The sequence below is a fragment of the Ischnura elegans genome, chromosome 1 (genome assembly GCF_921293095.1).
Source record: "Ischnura elegans chromosome 1, ioIscEleg1.1, whole genome shotgun sequence".
In the NCBI taxonomy this organism is placed as follows: domain Eukaryota; kingdom Metazoa; phylum Arthropoda; class Insecta; order Odonata; family Coenagrionidae; genus Ischnura; species Ischnura elegans.
In genome coordinates, this window is record NC_060246.1 from 21,674,053 (window position 1) to 21,689,401 (window position 15,349).

The 15,349-nt window shown below is 41.8% G+C and overlaps 1 long non-coding RNA gene across 1 annotated transcript; it reads right to left on the minus strand.

Annotated features, from left to right (window-relative positions):
* Window positions 1-254: 254 nt before the first annotated feature.
* On the minus strand, window positions 255-13,374 carry LOC124156793. Its single transcript, XR_006864388.1, has 4 exons — window positions 12,090-13,374; window positions 2,111-2,306; window positions 1,452-1,780; window positions 255-1,339 (listed from the first exon to the last, which is right to left on the minus strand). It is a non-coding gene; the product is annotated as an uncharacterized LOC124156793 (long non-coding RNA).
* Window positions 13,375-15,349: the final 1,975 nt, after the last annotated feature.

Consider the following 15,349-nt stretch of genomic DNA (forward strand, 5'->3'; position numbering starts at 1 on the left):
TTAGTTTGATATTGTTTCCATTCTTGGGAAACCCCATAGCTGAAAATATATGGAAGTGATTTCAAGAAATAATTGAATATCGTTTGTTACATCCATTCTGCTCCAGAAGGTAGCCATTCAAAACAAATATATCAAGATTGATGCCATGATTGATCATCATAACTGGCTGAACATCAAACAAATTTTGGACTAGGAAATAGTGAAATAAAACTTGGACTGATGCCACCATACATAACTAAATTAATATACGCATGTAGTGATATAAATGTTTATCAAAGAAAAACAATTTCAAAAAACATAAAATAAGAAATTGAACCCTGTGTGACAACAAAAAGTAAATAGGTAACATCAAAAGGAGAAAATTCGTGAAACAGAACAACATTCAAACAGACATATATTCATCCCATTCTTTCATCCATTCATGCTATCACTCATTCTTTGCAAGCATGCAACAGCAGTGGCCAACAATTCCACGGCTTTTTCGGCTGCAGTGACATGCCTGGCAGCCAACAAAACTTCTTGTTGCCCCCTCCTTTCATCAACTGCCTGCCGCCTCTCTAACACTGCAGCTATCCGCTCCGCTGCTGCAACCTTATGATCTGCTGCAGCAGCCTTCTTCTCCGCTGCAGCAGCCATCCTCTCTGCTGCAGCAGCCTTCCTCTCTGCTGCAGCAGCCTTCCTCACTGCAGCTCTCAGCTCACTTGCCACAGCACTTCTCTCATTCAGTGAAGTATCCCTCTAATTAACATAATGTTTGTACATTAAACAATCCCAGGAAACTGGAAAATATTACTAATACTGAAAAAAATTGTCATTGCTATACTATTAAATGATTATGTACACATCTACTGATTTTATACCAAGTTATCTAACACCCATAAGAAAAATTAAGACAAAATATGCCTTGTGGCAGATATATATACTTTTACCGCATTCTTCTTCACCGCTTCGACAATGAGAGCTGTGGCTCTCTCCAACTCCCCCTCTGCTTTACCTGAAAATTGTCATATTAAATTTAAATTCTCTCAAATAACTCTATGATTCCATGACTAGTTTAAGTAAACATCAACGGTCAATATAAATCCACTTAGATGTACACAACATTTTGAAAGGTGTTACAGTAACTCACGCCTTGGGGCCTCCTGTCTATCTGGGGTGAACAAATCCTCTACAATGATCTCCAACTGATGGAGACAATAAAATAAGGATATATTGAAAACCATAGTTACGACTATTGTAACTTCATTTTAGAATTACATGCATGTTCCCCGGGGACAACAACATTTGATGGTCCGGCCATAGAGGATGATGGTCCTGCATCAGCATCCTCATCTTGAGTCTATGTGATATAAGAAGTGCACCGATAACTTCCTTAGTAACATGCCATCAAAAGACAGCCACAAGAATATTCCATTGATGTACATACAGATTTAAAACATTTTTCTACTTACAACTGGCACCTCCCTATCAAGTGTCATGGGTACTGTCTGTGATGAAAAAAATGCAGAAAATGATAGAAATGATATGGATCGAAATGGAGACAGGTCAATCAATAAAATACGACAATAGTTGTACTCATTATTGTCCACTTTACCATATTCCCATGGCCTATTTCTGGGACATTTGGTAGTCCCAGAGCAGCCTCCTCACCGATGACGGACAGGCACTTCCCCTCCATTTCCGTCAGCGCCTCATGCACTGGGAGGTTGCCAGTTGCTCTTGACGCCAAGTTTATGCGTGACGCCTTGGCCCGGACATTTCGCTTTAAATCCCTCCATGACTATTTAAGAGATAATATTCAGTCATTCGTCAAAACCCGAAATATGCATAAACATCACTTTAAAATCATAATAATGTCTATTCAAGGGGCTTTCGCCCTTTATCCAGTTTACAGAAAAATAATTCATAAGTTATCCATTAGAAGTTTAATTAATAATAATATCATTAAATTGAGATATAAAAGATGGATATGAACATAAAATTCATCCCATACCACTTTTATGTTCCCGTAGGAACATAAAAGTTTCATATAAGAAAAAAATTTTCCCATTGTCAAATTACTATAGGGTAACGAAATCCCACAGATTTTCGCTGCGGTAGGTATACTTACCTTCCTCCATTGCTCAACATTTTTATAGGGCCCATATTCGTTAAGGTGCCCTGCTAATTTCCCCCACTGATCGTTGAGTTTTTCAGCTCCCATTGGACCGGTGAACCGTCCGGCAGCAAAATCACTGTGTGTGGACATGTAGTCCACCAGTAGCCTTTGCTGCCGTTCAGTCACACGGCCAACACGATTCTTCTTTCTGTTGACATAATAGAAATACTAAGAAATTTCAACCTCAAACAAAAACTATTAATAACACATATTCGAATGAAAAAGTTATGACCGATATAAATCGTTGATGGTGGCTTTTGCTTGCACAATCTGACATAACGACAGCGCATTTAAAATTGTGTACTGAAAAGATGAGAACAGATCCAACTCATGCGAGAATGAACCATTGCGAGAAAATGAAATAACACTTGTTCTCATTCCGCGTAAGAATTTGCTCCAGATTGTGAGAAAATAAGTTAATTTTGCAATTCCCCACACGGGGGGAAGAGAGTAATCTCTTCCTTTGGGGAGTCGCGCCCCCACGGACCCGAGCCCACCGGGGAGACAACCTCGTCAAAAAACCCTTCGTACGCTAGGATAGCGTCCAGACAGCATGTGACTGCTGTGCTGAGTAGCCGAAACATCTGGCGTCCAGATTCACCCACGTGTTTGCCGTGCGTGGAGACCCGTACAAGGGGGAGAAGGGGATCCTGGTGGGTGAGTTCTCCGGCACCCAGCTGGGCGTTGGAAACCCGGTATGGGCCGGAGTTCAACGCCCCACTTCGGCCCTGGATTCCCCGAAAAACGGGCGGCCGAGAAGAGCCCAGCTCGGTCAATCGGCTCCTGGCGGCTGGGGAGCTGGGCGGCTCCTTCCGAGCGTACGCCAGGACGGGTTAGTGCTGGAGATATGGGGGTCTCCGTAGGGCGGCCGAAGGTGCGTGGGTTCGGAGGGCCCCCGCGCTGGAGGTTCTAACCCAAAAGAGATCCCCTATCAAAGGTTCCTATATCCCTCGGGTAGCCCTGGCGACCACACCGGATCCCGGTGTGGCGTCCCGAATGTGTGGCTCCGTGGTGGGTGGGGATCCCAGGGGATGAATTTCTGTTTTGAGTCCATGGATAACAACTTTCTTCCTCCAACGAAAAGATCCCGTCCGGAAGTGGGCGGGGGAGATAGTAAGTCTACCGCATGTCGGAAATTCCTTGTTATGAGATGTGCAAATGATGGTGAGACCCTGACAAAGGTATCTCCCTTTCTAATAAGACGAGTTCTGTCGGCAGCGATACCCGGTGACTTAGAATCGGCCAAAAAATTAAGGGATGGATCACTGTTAATTAAAACCAGCAACGAAACACAAAGCGAAAAGTTATTGAAAATGACAAAATTTAACGAAATACCGGTTAAGGTCCAGGTGCACCAAACACTCAATACATGTCGGGGAGTCATTTCGCATTACGACCTACTCTACGTCTCTGAAGATGAGATAAAGAGTGAGATGGCGTCTCAGGGTGTAATAGACTGCCGCCGTCTAAAGACAAAGAGGAACGGTAAGCTGACCAACAGCACGTCCGTCATCCTCACTTTCTGTCGTGACAAACTTCCTGACAAGGTCTGTGGGATACGAATCTGTTTCCGTAAGGCCATTTATTCCTAGCCCCATGCGGTGTTTTCAATGCCAGCGTTTCGGCCACATCGCTACCAGATGTGAGGGCAAGGCCACCTGCCCGCGCTGTGGTTAAGATAAACACGAAGGTGACGCGTGCACCTCTGCACCAACCTGTGTGAATTGCGAGGGATCACATCCGGTTTATTCTCGAGATTGCCCCAAGATGAGAGAAGAGAAAAAAATAATGGAGATAAAGACCGTGGAAAAGCTGTCATATCAAGAAGCACGAAAGAAATACAGAACACTCATCGCGCCTACGTTCTCCCGTTCGTATGCTGCCGTAGTAGATAGTGAGAAAAATAAAAATACAGACACGCAAGAGAAAAATAAGGAAGAACATACTATTAAGAATGCAAAGCAAGCCAAGCCGGATAAGGCTACCAAGCCGGCAACGAAGAAGGGCACACCGCCGGAAAAAAAACGATGCTAGTCAGGGCTCTTCAAAGAAGAACCCAACCACAACACCCACCGTGGCCACGCAAAGCAGGCGTGGAAAATCTCAGTCCCCGGGTCCATCTGGTTCGCCTACGCGTAACCAACCAGAGTCTATGGAAGAAGACGAATATATTTCCGAGTAAGAAATCATCCGGGCGAAGGCTAAGGAGAGAAGACGCATTAAGCGTTGACTCTCCCTTTGGCAGTTTTAAATTAATTTATCTATTTATTTATTTATTTAATTAATTTTTATCAATTTTTAATGGCTTTTATCATACAGTGGAACTGTAACGGTTTTTATCGGCATAAGGAGGAGCTAGACATTTTAATCAGAGATTTTAACCCGTCCTGTATATGTTTGCAGGAAACACATTTTAAGGACACGGACAAGGGATATTTAAAACATTTTAACGCTTTTAGATTGGACGATACCAGCGGCCAACGAGCCCATGGTGGAGTGGCGGTTTTTGTTCGGGAGGCACTTAACACCTCCAGAATAAATCTTAACACACCGTTCCAAGCGGTAGCGGTGACGGTGCACGCTCCCGAGGCGATAACGGTGTGCAACGTTTACCTGCCGGAGGGTGCACCCGTCACACGTTTTAATCTAGAATCCCTTGTTCACCAGCTACCTCAGCCTTTTATTTTACTCGGAGATTTTAATGCTCACGATCGGCTATGGGGAAGCACCCCGGGACAGTGCAACCGCAGGGGACGTATTTTATCAAGTTTTATTAGTGATTTTAACCTATTTTTACTCAATAACGGCGAGAAAACCCGTTTTAACTCTTTTAGCGGCGATTTCTCCTCCATTGACTTGTGTATTTTATCGACTAGTTTGGTCAACAAAATTTCATTTCGCGTTCACGACGATCTTAGTGGAAGCGACCATTTCCCTATTTTACTCTCCAAGGACCGAAATTTTAATTCTGATTTTATCAGACCGGGCAGCTGGGTTTTCCAGAAAGCCGACTGGTATAGTTTTAAAGAAAATTTTAAGTATATAGGGTAAACTACCCAGTTATTGGCACTTTAAGCACCTTGACGAAGAAAATTAACTCTTGTGACCGTAGTATCACAACTTCAGTTTATTAATAACTTGCTTTAGATCTGAGAGACATGTTGCTTTAGTATTCCCATGTGAGCGATTTATATTATACATACAACTATTTACTAAAAATTATTGTTTAAAAAGTCCAATAATCCCAGTTATTGGCACACTTTTTCCAGTTATTGGCACACTTTATTCCAGTTATTGGCACACCAGATTTTCTTGCACTGCTTAGCGCATTTTCTTTTAAGTTATAATATATTTAAGAAATATAGCCTTTTTCAGCTACTGAATCGATCATTATCTTACCTGGAGGTATATTAAAACAGTGAGAGGTGGTAAAATATCTTTAAATGAAAATCCAATGATGTAATTTTAAAATTTTACGTTTTAATGATTTTACGCTCAAAACAAATTATTTTTCGACCGATAAAGTAAAACTTTACATGTTTATTATGTATTTAGATTAATATTTGTTTTGTCTCTTCAAAATATCTATAGATCACTTTGGGAAGTACTGTCCTCTGAAAACTCATACCATTCATGACAAACAAATAGTTTAAAGACAGTATCATCTGGAAGATACATTTGGTGTGTTTTTGGGACTCAATTTAGGTGATACAACTGCTTGCAACTACTGCATTCAATTCCTACCTTCTTTTGCCCCACAGTGGAGTTACACATACCATTGGTAAATTCCTTCCACTGACAGGTGTTAGTGCGAGTTTTCTTCCAATGCCAGTGAACGATTAGATTCAATGGCGAAACATTTTAGACATTGTTTTTGTGATAGATGATAGTTGGTGAACGGGGGAAATGAGCTCTACGGCCTCTATAATAGAGGATTCAAAAGGGGGTTCCTCCTTTCTTAGTTCCTTTTCTGTTTGAGTTTCTTATTTTATTCTTTTTTTCTTGTCATGGCATTATTTCCATTTTTCTGGGGTCAATTTACGTCTTGTACAAATGGTACCCTTTCGGCACTTCTTTTTTCCTTTCTTTTTCGTGTTTCAGGCCAAAAAAGAATGATATTCATTGGGGTTACACTATATGGTCCTTCATCGTGGCATGGACCCTCTGCTAGGTCTGACCTGTGTATGTGTGGCGCAGCAGGAATTTCAGATAATGCTGCCTCAGTCTCTACAGAAATCTATCGGTAGTCGTATCTTCTGTGTTATGCTGGTTATGTACAAGTACAAGTACTTTCTCACCCATTCCTTCTTCCTCATTCTCCATCAATTTGCATTGTAATTTGATAGCGCTCCCACAATCTATATTGAACTCTGAATTCCTCTCCTTTTCCCAAATTTTGCTGAATACTTTAAAAAATTTCACTTTGCTCTTCCCCAACCATCAAAGAAAAATCATGTTATGGAAATGGATTCATCTTACAAACTGAGATATTCACACTGACTCTGGATGAACGCTTTCCTAGGCACTTCGAATAATCTATTGCGTTGGCATTCCATGGATATAGACCTAATGCCCTGAAACCATTCTGAACTATTCTAGACAAGTCAATGTTGTTCAATATGGCTGAAAGAATGGGAACAAAATCCTCTTTTTTATCGGCGTTAGGGTTTTTGGTCTATTCGAGCATCCTTCCACTTAGTCTTTATTGGCCTAAAGGCAGCCACATCAGCGGGTTGCAATATTTTTGTGGAATTTTGGTACAGAGCAATTAGAATAATTTGAAATTCTTTGCATAGCGAACTTCGGTGGCATAGCAGATGGGTTTTGTGGCCATCTACAAACAACACTACTGGTAATGGGATTTTATTTTCCAAAAGATAAAGATGAAAAACATTCCCAATAAATTAAAAAAAAACACTTCTGACCTCATCCGCCATTGTCACTGCGCCCTATCCCCCATGATTTTAGGAACCTTTTGGACTATTTTATTAGGGATCCTCTGTAGAAGGTGGATGATCATCGGGGGACACGTATTTCCTGAGGATGAAAAGGTACTTATGATGGTCAGCGTTGCCTTTACGTGACGGTGGGGGTAACTTCGTATACATTTTTTGATCCAGAGGGGCAAGAACTAAGTTCTTTTCAGGGCATGACATGAAATTAGTTTAGTCGCCAATTAACTCGCTATTCAGATCAGAGAGGATATCAAACGTTTTTTGTTCTTTAACCTTTTCCCTACTGTACACGTATATATACGTGTGGACGTTTCTTGACCCGGGAGACGACGGGCGTATATATACGTGTGAGATTTTCCCGGCCAAGAGATCGAAAGCCGTATGTATACGTTTTATAGCTCCCCCCCTTTTAGGACGGTCGTGGGTTTACGACGTCTTTGTCTTGGGACCCAACGCTTCGGGGCTTAGGATTAACAATCGGAATCCGGGAGCAGGTACCGGGACCTAGAACTTCGTTTAAAATTTGACAATACTCAGATAAAAATGAGGAATTCAATTCAAAGTCTGTAATTTACGTGCAAGCAACAATTATCCATTTGCTAAATACATATAAGCAATGCATAAGTTGACCGCGAACCAATGCCGCAGGTATGGTCGTAAACCCGGAAGGGAGGGAGCACAACTACTCTCGTAGTCCGAGATAATGCGAAGTCCCTGCGTGGAGGGGTCAAAAAAGGTTCAGCGAGACCCTTCTTAACGAATACCCTCCAAAAATGCTCCATACCACGAGAAAGAAGAGTCTCTAGGGGCTCAGTACTGCAGTCATGCTAAGACAAAAACTCCGTCGTCTCGAAAGGGTTAAGAATGTCCTCCACAGGTTTAAACCAGCCTCTGATATATAGAGGATATCGCTCACGCATGCACTTGCATCAGTTACTCCTTCAAATGAACGGTAAGAAATTTCAGGGTATCTGCGTAAAAAGCCATGATACCACTTATTTTCGGGAGTATTGCCCTTGAAAGGATTTCCGCGATTATTTTGCTCGAATTCTTTGACACTATCACTTATCAATTGTTTTGCTTGGAATTCTTTGATATTATTAATTTGACTATATCCAATTATTGGCACCCATTTTTCTAGTTATTGGCACCCATGCCAAGTACTGGTTGCACTCATTTCTATGAGCCAAAATATAAAATACGCATTTATAATAGCAGTACAATGCATTTGGCGAACAAAATAAATACATAACTGTAGTTGATGAAATTTCCGATACTTGGCACCCAGTGCCAATCACTGGAAATTTACAATATTTACATACCAGTGATAGGCACCCCATAAAAATCAATTTTAATTACGATAACAGGCTCTAAGTAAAAAACAACCTCATTAAGGTATTACTGTCATTACAAATATCTAAGTTTCATACTATATAATGGGTTGATTTTGATAAAAAACGCATCCAAATGAAGTAACATTCTTAATTTTCCGCTAAGAAAACATCCAATTTCTCCAAAGAAAATGCAGCACTTGGTCATATGGTCCGCAGTCACTTCTCAAATGGTGTAAGGTGGACGGAACCGCTAACACATATTAAGCAAACTTCTTTGCTTCTAAATACAAAAGCATCAAAAATGCAATGCATCTCTGTCTCTTAATATCACACAGTTAATTACAGAGTGCCAACAACTGGGGGGGTGCCAACAATAGGGCATTCTACCCTATGTGATGAAAATCGCGATAGCGTCTCCAATGTCAAATGTTTAACGGCAGCTATCATCAACGCGGCGGACATAAGTGTGCCACGGTCTCGGGGCATTACGTCGAGGCCTGCCGTTCCATGGTGGAACGATGAATGCGCCAAGGCTATCCGTCTTCGTAAGAAAGCGTTGAGAATTTTCAATAAGTATCCCACGGCTAATAACCTGTCCGCTTTCCGACGCCTAAGAGCGAAAGCCCGCCAAGTTGTGAAAGAGGCAAAGAAGAACTCTTGGATGAAATACGTCTCTAGTATTAATATTAGGACACCACTAGATCAGGTATGGCGTAAAGTGAAGCAAATTTCGGGTAGCCGTCAGCAATGTGGGGTCTCCTACTTGAAAGTCAACGGAACCACCATAACTTCACTCCCTGTCATCGGCGACATCTTCGGCCAGCTACTCACCAAAACAAGCAGCGACGAAAGCTACGACCCATCTTTTCGCTCTTTCAAGCGGCGCCTAGAAGCCATCCCTATTTGTTTTAAGGAGACGTGCATGACGGCAGATTACAACGTTCCGTTTTCTATGTGGGAGTTGCGTTCTGCCATCCACGAATCACATGATACCTCTCCAGGACCAGATGAAATCCACAATGGCTTTCTTCGTAACCTCCCGGAATCCGCGTTGCTGGAAGTCCTGCGAACCTATAATCAACTTTGGGTAGCAGGCACTTTTCCTTCATCCTGGCGGGAGAGTGTCATCATCCCCATACCCAAGCATGGGAAAGATAGGACTGACCCAAATTCTTACCGTCCGATCTCACTCACCAGCTGCTTATGCAAGCTCATGGAGAGAATGGTTAATCGGAGGCTCATTTGGTGGTTGGAACGCCGAAACCTTCTCTGCAATATTCAAAGTGGATTTAGAAGGGGCCGCTCCACCTTGGACCACTTGGTGAGGATCGAGAATTATATCCAAGAAGCCTTCATCCTCCGTCAACACGTGGTTGGGGTTTTCTTCGACATAGAGAAGGCCTACGATCGGGTTTGGCGCAGAAAAATCTTACGCACTCTGCATGATTGGGGTTTTAGGGGTAACTTACCAACTTTTATTCAAAATTTTTTAACAAACCGTATTTTTAAAGTAAGGACGGGGCAGTTCCTAACGCGTCCCTACCCTCTCGACAACGGAGTCCCCCAGGGGTCCGTCTTGAGCGTGACGCTTTTCGCTATTGCGATCAACGACGTAGCTAAATACATCCAGACGCCGATAATGGCCACTCTATTCGTTGATGACCTGGCGATATTCTGCAGGTCATCTAGAGTGGCCAACATATCGAGATTGATCCAACTCACGTTGAACAAATTAGACCAATGGACCCATAGTAGCGGTTTTAGATTTTCAACTGAGAAAACCAAATGCGTTCACTTCCACCGTGTCAGAGGCGTCCACCTTCCTCCTACACTTCGTCTTAGCGGAAGAAATCTCCCATTTGTGGAGTCAATCCGTTTTCTGGGGCTAACATTGGATCAAAGACTCAACTGGCGAGATCACATCAATAATCTGAAGGCAAGTTGTTCTAAGTCTATAAATATTTTAAAGTTTTTGAGTCACATATCGTGGGGAGCAGACCGTACCACCCTACTCCTACTATATCGCACATTGGTGCGGTCTAGAATAGACTACGGCTCCTTTGTTTATGCATCTGCCCGCCCATCGTATCTACGAGCGTTAAATTCTTTGCACAACGCCGCGCCACGACTCTGCACTGGGGCCTTTCGAACCAGCCCAGTTCCAAGCATCCACTCTGACGCAGGAGAACCTCCCTTGTACTACCGTAGGACTTGGCTGCTTTGCAGTTACGTATCCAAAATTTTATCTATGACGAGTCACCCATGCTACGACATACTTTTTAAACCTCGGCTTTTAAATGTTTTTAATCGAAGGTCTAGGGCAACGAGACCTGTAAGTATTCGTTTTAATGATTTTATTCTCGGATGTGATTTTAAACTACCAGACGTATACCCTGTTGCGTACTCAACTTACGCACCTTGGTTGACTCCCACTCCTACGGTTAATACGTTTTTACTATCTCGGCCAAAATCCTCCTATACTCCCTTGGAATACCAACGTGAGTATTTTAAGTTTCGGTGGAACCACCCCAATTTAATCCCCATTTACACGGACGGATCGAAATGTAACTCTGCCTGTGCATGTGCAGCGTTCTCCCCTCTACATGGAGCCATTAAGGCAAAGCTGCATCCGCTGTGCAGCATTTATACGGCGGAACTCTTCGCAATTAAAATGGCTTTGGAAGCCTTGAGTGACGAAAATGGCTCGTTTGTCATATGCACCGACTCCCGTAGCTCCTTACAATCCATTTCTGGCTTCTTACCCATGCATCCAGTTGTTCAACACATTCATGCCACGCTGCGGACTCTCATGAACAAGGGAATAAGTGTTTGCTTTCTTTGGGTTCCGGGACATGCGGGGATACGTGGAAACGAAAAAGCAGATTTGTTGGCCAAGGAAGCTCTTACTGACGAAGAGATTAAATCAACGCTAGTTCCGTACGAAGACCTAAGAGGGTCACTAAAAAATGTTGTACTTGAACAGTGGAGGGAGTCGTGGAGGACTTTGAATAACAATAAACTGCGAAGCATCAAACATACAACGTCAGCTTGGCCTTCTTCTACCAGGATCAATCGAAGGGAGGAAGTAGTTATCACTCGTTTGAGGATAGGGCACTGCCCTCTGACTCTTGCCTTTCTTTTTACCGAAGAGAAGCAAGCTCCTCAATGTGACGAGTGTAGGTGCCCTTTAAGCATCCGACATATCTTGACAGAGTGCGACAAATACCGTGATGCGCGGACACGGTTCAATCTGGATGGGGACCTAGAATCTATTCTAGGAGACCACCCCACCAATCTAAGTAGTACAATTTTGTTTCTCAAAGAAATAGGTCTTTTCAACAAAATTCAATTTCAACAAAGCTTCCCTCTATTTTATGTTAAAAATTGCGTAGTAAAGATCCATTTATAATGAGTCTTGAATCAAACGATTGAGTAGTGGTGCAAAATGACCTTGCCGTCGACGCACCCTTTATCTCAAATCTACTACTAATTTTGCAATTACTTTGCCACGATTTGGAATTGCTTTGCCGCGATGCCCTTGTCAATAATAAAAGAGGTAATATACAGTTAATAGCAATAAACTAAGGTACCATACCTAATTAGGAACAGGCATTTCTAAGGGAAAAGACTTTTTTTACTTACTGGAGTAAATCTGCCATGGTAAATCGTGTACTCTTCAGTTTCAAATGTAGTTTGTTTGCCGCTGAAGTAGGTTTGTGTCGAAGATTCTGATTCGTTCTTCGCAATCACCACGGCTACCAACATAAGAAATTAAAGTCATCATTGCGCTTTTCAACTGTCCATTCGCAATCTGTCAAACTTCTCACGACACAGGCTTTCAGAATCGCTCGAACGTCTTTCACGGTGAGAGGCGTGAGAACTCCATTGTGGTTCGAAGCACGCGAAGCACAGATATCACATTTACAGAATCGAGCTGCAGGTCGAGAGACTTATCAAATAAAGACTGATACTGGCAGCCCGTTTGGTCAGTATTAATAACCAGGTCAGCATCGAAACGATGGACTAGGGATCTCATCTGCGTCCTGAACGTCTATGCACTTTTCAGAGTTTCCTCAAGTGTTGTTGCGTCTCTTGCGCTGATGAATTTTGTTATCTTCCTTTGCCGTATGTTAAATTTTGATTTAAAATTTGCTGCCCAAGAAATACTGGCAGTAAAACGAAAATGTTCAGATTGAAGTGGCGATGCTGCGGCCATGGCCCACTACATTAAAGTTCTCGTCGTCACTTGCTCGTAATTGTCCCTAGCCTCCAAAAACCTCTCGTGTGTCGATGCATTGATGGCAGCGAACTTGTCGTGCCTCGTTCCGCCTTTTCTTATGTCTTCCTCCCATTTTATAATATCACCCTTCCGTTTGAGACGGGATGCCCCCATCTTCTGCAGAGTTGTTAAACTGCATGATGGATACAGCTTTGCAAGGGCCACCACTTTCTTCTTATATTCAAGAGGAATATTTTGGACTGGAGAGGTTTCCTCTCCCTCGGTATCAAAGGAATCCGAGTCTTCTCCGTCTTCAGTCCCGGACTCCACTTCAGAAACACTCGAATACAATTCATTGTCGTCACCAATGTCCCGAACTACCAGTTCCTCCTCTTCAACCAATTGATACTCTTCCAGCATCTCCATTATTCTGCGAAATATTTCATCTGATCTATCGGAATGTTGAACGCGTGGTTCGCAGGTAATATAATTTTTATCGATGAGCAGCTCCCAGCAATAGTGCCACGCACACGTTAACTCATCCGTAGGAATATCCAAGGATGGAGTCCCCATGTTCAAAAGAAGTGTGTACCCCTAACGTATCAAAGCGATTAAACTAAAGGAAAATATCACTTGACACACTGTATCTTATGTACATTCACTCCAAGATGGCTCTCTGCCTAACAATCTACTATTTATCTCGCATCACCATAGCATTCAATCATCAAAAAAATCAAAACAAAAACAAACATTCTCACATACAAATAAAACACAACAAATAAACTCAAAAACATAAAACAAACCAAACACATACAAAAGTGAATCCGGTCATAAATACACATACATCACCCCTTTCCGCTCATGCCCGTCGGCCGCGAAAAAGGGAACAAATTTGCAACACTTTCCCCAAATATTCGATTCTTCTATTACAGGTTAATCAAGTACCCACATAACATTGTATGTTTCCGGGAAAATTATTGAACATGCATGTTTGCTTCGAAGTTCGCTGGCACGAGACAATTTTTCGTAAATGTAAATGACGTGTGTTTTCCTTAAAAAATAATGGGCAGTCGTTGCAGTTGTGGAAAAAACGCCTTTTCTGCTTGTTTGTGGTGCCGCAAATCACTTAGCTTTGCATGTCTTTATGATGAGTTCCATCCTGAAAATTGCAAATAAAGGATTAACTGGAGTGGTGAGGCAGTGTACTGGCCTTCCACATCCAAATCTCGGTAAAGAATTAAGGGGCATTGCTAAATTCAATCCCTGCGTGTAATGTGGATTACACTAGTTGTGCAGTACACCGTCCGTCGGATGGGACGTTAAGCCGTGGTCCCCTTGGCGCCTTTCGTTAAGAGCAGGCTAATGCCGACGCCGGGTTTCTATCCACCCTTCATCCTCAGTTCAAAATCCCAAGTTGATCCATTCCTGATTTAAATATTAAAAAAAACTCTTTGAAAAATATATTCCATAGTAGTAACGAAGATAAGAAAACGAACTTTAAAATTTTAAACAATAACATTCTTAAAAATTAACACAAAAAAGTTCCCTGAGCGAGTATCGATCTCGCTACCTTCACCTCCACATTCGGACACCATATCCACTGGGCTCTTTTTTTATTTTTACTTTACACTGGGCTGTCGCCCAATTGTTTAACATGGGTGTTCAAAACAGTTCATATCGCGTACCTTTATTTTTAACGATTTTTAATTGCTTTTTCTCGGAATTTTACGAGAAGTGCGTCGCCTCGCTTCGGCATATTACATTTGTACCCATAAACTACCGATTCGCAAAATTTGAGCTCGATCGGCGATGCGAAGGTCGTGTATTCCCCTTGTCAGTTGCCAAAGGTATTTATCCGTGAAATTAACCTCAACTTCAACACGTGATAATGTATTTACTTAGGTCTCAATATTGACTATCATATTCAACTTTCAATGGAATGCATGTTATAAAAATTAATAAGAAGCCGAATGGAAAAGCAAAGTCGGCTAAGGGTTGGAGGTAAGGAATTTATATTATTCCGACAGATGTGTCAATTGAATACTATCGGGTTCAATTTTCAATTAGATAGGCATTCGCAATGACAATAAATAAGACCTAAGTATGTCTGTTCTTGGCTTATATATGGGAAAACCGTGTATTTTACAACGAAAAAATTTTACGTGACATCTTTTATCGCGTGGGTAAACCATCCAGTTTGTTTGTGTTGGCTGAATATGGACTTACTATAAATACCGTTGCAATATATATCTACCGTTACTATAAATATCATTGCAAAATCTGGAATAAATATGTTACATATATCACAATGCTTAACTCTCTTCATGCTCACAGAATTCATGTAGACTTTTTATTCTATTCAATTCCAAAGTTTTCTTTTCCAGCTCAATTTCTTTGCACTTTAGCTCAAAACACTTTATTTCAATTTACAAGTCCTTTAATTTTTCCTCCTTTTCCATGATTACTAATGTTCTTCTCAATATTTCGTCTTTCATCCTCTGTTCTGTGTCAAGAATTTTGCATTTTTAGTAAGTAATTCTTTATCAAATGAAGATTTGGTTATTTTTCTCTTTTTAATACTAGTACTTATTAATTTTAAGCTTGCAGCTGAAGTGTTTGCTCCTTTCTTTGTCTAATTTTGTGCTTTATTTTGAGTTGTAGGGTTTCCTATTGAAGTTGAATG